A 10,049-nucleotide genomic window follows, 5' to 3' on the forward strand; every position below is an offset into this window, starting at 1 on the left:
TGGGCTTTTACTTTTAGGCCTTGTGGTTTCTTTGAACTAGATGTATTCAAGCCAGATGTGTTCCCGCCATTTTCTGGAACTACCTTTGATTGCAGGATTAAATCTTCCTTGTTCAAATGTTATCCCAGTAATCCTCAGTCTGCAAAAAGACAAAGATCACCTTAGTCTGCCTAAAGACAAGGATCACCTTATAGGTGGTCTTTTTGGTCTTTTTTTCTACTGTTTGGCCTTGTGAATTCTGTCATTGAACATTCATAATGCATAGAGATGTGGCTATTGCTGTTGTGCATTAGTGAGCATATTAGCTAATGGTGGTCCATAACGGAACGTACAATACATAAACCGTACAAGCTGTGTTTTCTAAAAACAATTTTAGACCTGTTTGCCTTTGGAAAGCAAGTCCAACAAGGTACAATTTCTAACATTGTGTAATTGTTTACACCAACATGTGCACGTTGTACACTCTCACAGGTGAAACTGTGGCACACAGAATAGTGACTAAGCCAAGACCCTGAACCTGGTGATAACTCCAGATCCCACTCTTCACTATCTTAAAGGTTGAAACAAACTGTTGAAAAAACTTCTAGAAGCCGTTGGCCCGAAGTGATACCAATGCATCTTTTATCTTTTCACCAGCTAATGCAAGTAGTAATAAATTAGGTACCACTTTCAACTATTAATCTCATAGCAGGAAGCAAAGCTTACTCATCCACCTTTGTAAGTTCCAGGACTCCTGAAAGACATGTGTCAAATATTTGTTGTACAAAAAGTGAATGGCAAAAGACTATGAGAAATTATTAGTTTTGGGGTTTTTTTAATTGGGTATATTCCATGCAAGTCCCTGAGTTTTCTTGCTCAGTATTTTGAATATGGCAAATACTAATTTCTTACATTTCAGCCTATGCTAGCATTGGACATCATGTTTTTGCGTGGGTCTTTGCTTTCTTTTTTGGTTGGATTGAAATTAGAGCATACATTTCAACAGATGTTTATGGACCACTAATACTGCGATGAACATTGAGGGAAAGGTTACACCCAGTAAAAGTGGAGTTTTTTTGAGCAGCGGAAAAAAGACACGTTACGTAACCAAACACCATACATAATATATTGGCGTGAGTGGCATGAACAGAGTGGTGTGACGGTGCTAAAATACAGACATTAGGTAGTTCAGAAAGTCTTCATAAAAGATCTTGAAAAATAATGAAAGTTTCTATGTGACTTTAAGGCATTTATTCATCCAGTGGATATAGGTGAATGCCTTTTATGAGTCAAGCACGTCACTTAATACCCCTGGCATCTGACGTCTTCCAACTATAAAAGTTGAGCTTCCTAGGGCTGCCACAGCAAAATACCGCAGACTGGGTAGTTTTTAAACAACAGAAATTTATTTTCTGACAGTTCTGAAGGCTGGAAGTCCAAGATCAAAGTGAAAGCACAGCTGGTTTCCTCTGAAGCCTGTCCTGGGCTCATAGATGGCCACTTTCTTGCTGTCTTCACATGGTCTTTCCTGTGTACACAAACATCCCTAGTATCTCTCTCTGTGTCCAAGTTTCCTCTTACAGGACACCAATCAGATCAAATTAGGGCCCATTCATGGCTTCATCTTAACTGAATCACCTCTTAAAAGGCCTTACCTTGGAAATATAGCCACATTTTGAAGTACCAAAGGATTAGGGCTTCAATATATGAATGAAATCAGGGTACACAATTCAGCCCATAAAGGAAGTAATGGTCTTTTTTCCCCCTGGCAACTTTGCATATGCAGCATAACAAGACAGCTGGGACTAAGAATGGTATCTCATTTGTATAAATCATACTCTTGTGAGGCAGACAGAGCAGTTTGTATTATCTTGTAAATCATTTGGCAGTCCCAGCAAACTAATACAACTTCTTTGGAGAACTACTATTAATAGTTATTCATTATTGCTGGAGAGGAAGAGAGAAGTAAAGCTGTAAAGATAAACAGGAGTCAGATCACCCAGGACCTTTTGTGCCATTCTAACTAATTTAGATTTTATTCTGCAGGCAATGCAGAGCTATTATTTAAGAATGTGACAAGGTCAGTTATGGCTTTACAAAGAACGTGAAAAATGGCCTAGAACTGCTGTTGCTGGACCAGCATCCTGGAAGCAAGTTAAAAATGTAAAATTTCAGGCCCCACTCCAGACTCACAGACTCAGAAAACTCTGTGGGTGGGCCTACCAACCTGAGTTTTAACCAGGCCTTCCAGGTGATTCTGATGCAAGCTAAAATATGAGAATCACTGGCCTAAAGAGCAAGGCTGAACTGGAGGCCCCACGTACCTCAAAGAGTTGTTAAGAGAGTCACATAAGATAAAATACATGGGGGTTCCTTGGTGGCTCAGTGGTAAAGAACCTGCCTCTCAAGGCAGAAGATATGGGTTTGATCCCTGATCCAGGAATGTCCTACCTGCCAAAGAGCAATTAAGCCTGTGGCCACAACTACTGAGCCTTTTTGCCCTAGATCCAGGAAACCACAACTATTGAGCCCACATGCCACAGATGCTGATGCCCACACACCCTAGAACACGTGCTCTGCAACAAAAGCCACCACAAAGAAACCTGTGCACTGCAACTAGAGAGTAGCCCAAGCAACAACAAAAACCAGCAGAGCCAAAAACAAAAAGAAAAATTTTAATAAAAGTAAAATACATGAGAGTGTCTTCGATGTTGTAAAAGTTCATTAATTTATATCGCTGTTTAGTTACTAAGTCGTGTCCGACTCTTTGGCAACCTCTTCATTAATATTTATATCATTATTAACAGTTCTATAACTCTAAAATGGTCACTTCACAGGTTTTAGCTTCTTTCCCAAGGCTGAACATTTGTACTCTTTCACAATGGCCCGTTTTACTGACTTGATGTCACTGTGAAATAACCCAAAATCCAACACGTCATTTAAACTTCTACAATCATTATATAGGAATGATATAAGGAAAGAGGATCTGGAATACACAAATTGATGTTTGAATTCTCAAATTCTGACACTTAATGGCTCTGTGATTTTGTTCTATTTCACTAATAACTTTTCCAGTCTATCATGTATTCTTACAAGTGGATTTATCCCCTAGTACAGAATGCTCTGAGCATTTGTTTCACCCATCTAATAAGATAGCTTTCGCTTTTGAATTGCTTTTAATCAGTTACTTAGGACTGATGTACTCTGGAGGAACTGATAAAATGGAGCCTTTGGAAATGAAAACTAAAAAACAGGTTGTGAATTCTGATGAGACAAGTGATTTCCCAATTTCTCACACTAATTCAAAGTAGTTACGCTTATAAATCATAAGTAGTTATGATTACAAAGTAGAAAAGTAGTTACTATGAAATCATATGTGTTCACTGTAAAAACAGAGAAAAACATAAGGAAAATCATCTGTTCCCATCTCCTAGAGGAAACTACTATAAACATTCTGGTCTATACTCATTTAGTTCATTTAAATATACCCATATCCATACACATCTCAGTTCTTCATAAAACTGAGATCTTACTCTAATATGGGTCCCTTTTTCTTTCTGTATTTTACTTACAGCTGTGTTGTACACATTCTCTCATATTCTTAGATAAATGTCATGTTGTATTTCATTATCTGCTCTGAGGTGACATCCTTAAAGTCACAACCAAGTGCTATACAAAACAGGATAATGAAAAATAAAAAAACCACCTGTATGTTAATAACATTAAGAACTCCAGAAAGGAAAATAATGTGTTTCCAATTGTTTTAGAAAAAAAATTTGTAAGAGTTTTCTGACAAAGTAATTGCATCATTTTAAGTCTGTGGCTTCACATAGAAATATCTTTCCATTGTTTCCCAAAGCTTTGGGTATCAGAGCTGTAACATTAAAAAAAACAGACAAATATTTTTTTAAGCCTACTACCTGTTTTGACACAAAAGATAATTTAGAAATATTTTTTATATTGGATGAATGTAACACAAAATAAAAATTGAGTCTCTTTTTTAAATTCAGAAATATCACAGATGACTGAAAGCATCAAGTCCTTGAGAAGGCTGAGACCCACAGTACAACCGGTAGAATTCACGCTGATAGGACACCATTTCAATTTAAACAAGAAAGATCCAAGAGAAAATGTGTGCAGACTTGACTGTCTGAAATGGAGGCATTCCCCACAGATGGTTTCTATGTTCTCAATTATGAGGCAAGGTCATCAGCTGAAAATGGGGACAGGTTGGAGGAAGGGATGTGACTAATTTGAGGAGAGAGGTGAAAGTATGAATGGTTAACCCAGAGAGTGTCAAGTGCTCCTGTGAGGTCGGAGGTCATTAATTAAAACCAGTTGGTGTATGATTTTTTTTCAGCAATCTTGTGTGCAAGCAATGACAAAGTCTGTTCTAACAAGGTTCAGTTCAAGCAAGGCTCCAAGTTCCTTCAAGCAAGAAAGAGACACTGGACTGAGAGAGTTGAAAATGTTTGCAAAAGAGTGATTGTAAGGACTGATAAGGGAATCTAAATCAGTTGAGCTGGAATGATTAAATGATGGAAGAAGCAGAAAAAACAGATTTTTTTAAGTATTCAGTTCAGTTCAGTCACTCAGTCATGTCCAACTCTTTGCGACCCCACGAACCACAACATGCCAGGCCTCCCTGTCCACCACCAACTCCCAGAGTCCACCCAAACCCATGCCCATCCAGTGAGTGATGCCATCCAACCATCTCATCCTCTGTCGTTCCCTCTTCCTCCAGCCCCCAATCCCTCCCAGCATCAGGGTCTTTTCCAATGAGTCAGCTCTTCACATCAGGTGTCCAAAGTATTGGAGCTTCAGCTTCAACATCAGTCCTTCCAATGAACACCCAGGCCTGATCTCCTTTAGGATGGACTGGTTGGATCTCCTTGCAGTCCAAGGAACTCTCAAGAGTCTTCTCCAACATCACAGTTCAAAAGCATCAATTCTTCGGTGCTCAGCTTTCTTTATAATCCAACTCTCACATCCATACATGACACTGGAAAAATCATAGCCTTGACTAGACAGACCTTTGTTGGCAAAGTAATGTCTCTGCTTTTTAATATGCTGTCTAGGTTGGTCATAACTTTCCTTCCAAGAAGTAAGCGCCTTTTAATTTCACGGCTGCAATTACCATCTGCAGTAATTTTGGAGCCCAGAAAAATTAAGTTTGCCACTGTTTCCACATCTGCCATGAAGTGATGGGACCAGATGCATTATCTTAAGTTTTCTGAATGCTGAGCTTTAAGCCAACTTTTTCACTCCCCTTTCACATTCATCAAGAGGCTCTTTAGTTCATCTTCACTTTCTGCCATAAGGGTGGTGTCATCTGCATATCTGAGGTTATTGATATTTCTCCCGGCAATCTTGATTGCAGCTTGTGCTTCCTCCACCCCAGGAAGTGTTTCTCAAGATGTACTCTGCACATAAATCAAATAAGCAGGGTGACAATATACAGCCTTGATGTACTCCTTTTCCTGTTTGGAACCAGTCTGTTGTTCCATGTCCAGTTCTAACTGTTGCTTCCTGACCAGCATACAGGTTTCTCAAGAGGCAAGTCAGGTGGTCTGGTAGACCTATCTGTTTCAGAATTTTCCACAGTTTATTGTGATACACACCGTCAAAGGCTTTGGCATAGTCAATAAAGCAGAAATAGATATTTTTCTGGAACTCTCTTGCTTTTTCGATGATCCATCGGATGTTGGTTCCTCTGCCTTTTCTAAAACCAGCTTGAACATCTGGAAGTTCACAGTTCACATATTGCTGAAGCCTGGCTTGGAGAATTTTAAGCATTACTTACTAGCGTGTGAGATGAGTGCAATTGTGTGGTAGTCTGAGCATTCCTTGGCATTGCCTTTCTTTGGGACTGGAATGAAAACTGACCTTTTCCAGCCCTGCGGCCACTACTAAGTTTTCCAAATTTGCTGGCTTTAAGTATTGGAGTTAATGAATTGGTCAGCGAGAATATGACAAATGAGCTGAGTGAAAGAGGCTACTTATGACCATTGGGATACTTGAAATTGAGATTTTTAAGGTATACAGTTATTGTTGACAGGGTTCAGAGTCGTATCACTGGAGTGGAGGAACAAGTCATTGGAGATGAAGAGGTCAAAGACCTAAGAGGCTCAGTATTGGTTGTACATGGGTCATGTTGAATTCACACAGCTGCTGCTGCTGCTAAGTCGCTTTAGCCGTGTCCAACTCTGTGCGACCCCACAGATGGCAGCCCACCAGGTTCCTCTGTCCCTGGGATTCTCCAGGCAAGAACACTGGAGTGGGTTGCCATTTCCTTCTCCAATGCATGCATACATGCTAGGTTGCTTCAGTCCTGTCCAACTCTGTGCAACCGTATGGACAATAGCCCACCAGGCTCTTCCGTCCACTGGATTCTCTAGGCAAGAATACTGGAGCGGGTTGCTGTTTCCTTCTCTGAATTCACACAGAATGCAGACAAAACCTAGAGCAAGGAGCAATGGTCTAATTTCTGAGGTAGAATGGCCAAGGGGTTGATAAATTATAGCTGTAAAGATGATAAAGGGGTACTTGGCCAGATGATATGAACTTCAAATGTTTTTGAAAGAAGAAAGAGGAGAAATAGTTTGTAACAAGTAATTAGGAACAAAGGGGCCCAACTCTGCAGCCCAACCTCTTGGCCTTAAGGTACACAGAGTATGAGAAAAATAAATAAATAACCTCCTATAGATACTACTTCAGAGCTCTACAGCAGAGTTAAAAGCAAAATTACCTTAGTCGCTAAAAATAGTAGTGTTGGGGATATACCTGGATACATCGAGGCTAATTCCAAGTCTGAATTTGATAACTCACGGCTTTGGGGATGATGTAGAAAGGCAATCTCACTGTCTTGACATCTTATGACATCAACCACATCTCCTGAGAAATGTAAAATATGCAAGTAACCTCCTGTTGATAGTACCCAGGGATAAGAAAAGGAGAGATAATTAATGAAAGGGAATGAAAGGGAATAAAAATTATGTTTCGCTCAGAGAACATTGATTTCAGGCACCTAGAATGCAGTTTTTTCTGAATTATATCTCTAATGTTGGCCTATAGGGTATAGATGGAGAAGGAAATGGCAACCCACTGCAGTATGCTTGCCTGGAAAATTTCATGGCCAGAGGAGCCTGGTGGTCCACAGTTCATGGGGTTGCAAGGAGTCAGACACAACTGAATGACTAACACAACATAGGGTAAAGTACTGTGTCTATTTAAAAGAACTCTCAGGTTCAATACATGAGACAGGGTGCTCAGGGCTGGAACACTGGGATGACCCTGGGGGATGGGATGGGGAGGGAGGTGGGAGGGGCGTTCTGGATGGGGAACACATGTGCATCTGTGGCTGATTCACGTCAATGTTTGGTAAAAACTACTACAATATTGTAATTAGCCTCCAATTAAAATAAATAAAGTTTTTTAAAAAAGAACTTTCAGAAGACATACAGATGGCCAACATACACATGAAAAAGTGTTCAATATCACTAATCACTGGGGCTTCTCAGGTAGCACGGTGGTAAAGCATCCTCCTGCAATACAGGAGCCGAAAGAGATGCAGGTTCAGTCCCTGAGTCGGGAAGATACCCTGGACTAGGAAATGGCAACCCACTCCAGTATTCTTACCTGGAAAATTCCACGGACAGAGGAGCCTGGTGGGCTACAGTCCATGGGGTCACAAAAGAGTTGTTTGCAACTTACCACATACACATCACTAATCATTAGAGAAATACAAATCAAAACCACAGTGAGATAACACCTCAGTTCAGTTCAGTGAAGTTGCTCAGTGATGTCCAACTCTTTGTGACTACATGAACTGCAACATGCCAGGCCTCCCTGTCCACCACCAACTCCCAGAGTCCACCCAAACCCATGCCCATCGAGTCAGCCATCCAACCATCTCATCCTCTGTCGTCCCCTTCTCCTCCTGCCCTCAATCTTTCCCAGCATCAGGGTCTTTTCCAATGAGTCAGCTCTTCACATCAGGTGTCCAAAGTATTGGAGTTTCACCTTCAACATCAGTCCTTCCAGTGAACACCCAGGTCTGATCTCCTTTAGGATTGACTGGTTGGATCTCCTTGCAGTCCAAGGGACTCTCAAGAGTCTTCTCCAACATCACAGTTCAAAAACATCAATTCTTCGGTGCTTAGCTTTCTTTATAGTCCAACTCTCACATCCATACATGACCACTGGAAAAACCATAGCCTTGACTAGACAGACCTTTGTTGTCAAAGTAATGTCTCTGCTTTTTAATATGCTGTCTAGGTTGGTCATAACTTTCCTTCCAAGAAGTAAGAGTCTTTTAATTTCATGGCTGCAATCACCACCTGCAGTAATTTTGGAGCCCAGAAAAATTAAGTTTGCCACTGTTTCCACATCTGCCATGAAGTGATGGGACCAGATGCCACGATCTTAAGTTTTCTGAATGCTGAGCTTTAAGCCAACTTTTTCACTCTCCTCTTTCACTTTCATCAAGAGGCTCTTTAGTTCTTCTTGACTTTCTGCCATAAGTGTGGTGTCATCTGCCTATCTGAGGTTATTGATATTTCTCCCGGCAATCTTGATTCCAGCTTGTGATAACACCTCACACCTGTCAAAATTGCTATTATCAAAAAGAAAAGTACTGGTAAGGAGGTGATTAAAGGGAATCCTCGTGCACTACCGATAGGAATGTAAATAGATGCAGCCACCATGGAAACAGTATGCAGGTTCCACAAAAAATTAAAAATAGAACTACCATATGATTTAGCAATTCCACTACCTGAAAATAATGCAAAAAAAAATTTTTAATGTACCCCATGTTTATTGCAGCATCATTCACAACATTGAAGATATGTAAGCAAACCAAGTATCCATTCAGAGATGAATGGATAAAGAAAATGTGATATAAATTGATATAGACACACATTCACACACAAATACACACACACACACACACTCTCTCTCTCACAGGAATACCATTTAACCATAAAAAAGAATGAAATCTTGCCATTTATAGCAACAAGGACAGACCTGGGAAGTATTATGCTAAGTGAAATGTTAGAGAAAAACAACAAATACCATACAATTTCACTTTTATGTGGAATCTGAAAAACAAAACAAAGGAATAAACAAAACAGAAACAGACTGTCAGATAAAGAGAACTGGTGGTTGCCAGAGGGGAAGGCAATTAAGAGGTACAAACTTCCAACTATAAGATAAATCATGGGGATGTAATGTACACATAAGTTAATAGTAAAAAATATTTTACCAACTTTGTACAGTGACCATTTCATAATGTATAAAAAGACAGAATCACTATGTTGTACACTTGAAATCAATATTGTATAGTAATCAAAAAATTAAAATAAGACAACTTTCAGACTCAACAGGTAATTTTTTTTCTTTTCTGGCTTGTGGTAAAAGGTAGGATTAAACTGCATGGAAATTTTCTAGTACAAAGGCCCTATGGAGAAAAAGCAGAGTACCATCCTGATAGCTCTCCCACATGGCTCTGTGATTCCATCATTGTATTTGCATCCAATTTAGGTAGATTTTTATTTTCATGTGTCAGTGATGCCGCCTCCTCTGAGAAACCACGTCAGGATCCACTACCTGCTCAGGTATTCTCAGACCAAAGGGCAGCTGTCAGAGCCTGGAGATCTTTCTATAATCTACCCTCCTCAGATCAAATCTAGCCCTGGTAACCCCGACCCTTTCAGAGCAGCAAAACCTACCTTTTAAAAACTGTTTAAGTACAGTCAGGCCAAGAGTCAAACCCTTCAACTAGTAAGGTAACGACTTAACAGGATAATTTGCTAATTTAAGTAGGGTAGAATAAACCCATTAATTGTGGCCTTGCAGAGATTATGCTCAGGACTTTTGCTCTGCCCATTTTAACTTAAGACTCTACGGAAAGAAACAACTGAACTGTGGGAGGGCACACCGCAGACTGTGGTCATCCCACACTCACTGACGATGTTTGTGGGGTTACCGGTCACTGCAAAATCATGGTCGTTTGCCTGTCAGCTCAGTTAACCCTCTGAAGGTAAAACACTCGCTTCTGTATTCAGCAAAGC

The sequence above is a fragment of the Muntiacus reevesi genome, chromosome 1 (assembly GCF_963930625.1).
Source record: "Muntiacus reevesi chromosome 1, mMunRee1.1, whole genome shotgun sequence".
Lineage (NCBI taxonomy): Eukaryota > Metazoa > Chordata > Mammalia > Artiodactyla > Cervidae > Muntiacus > Muntiacus reevesi.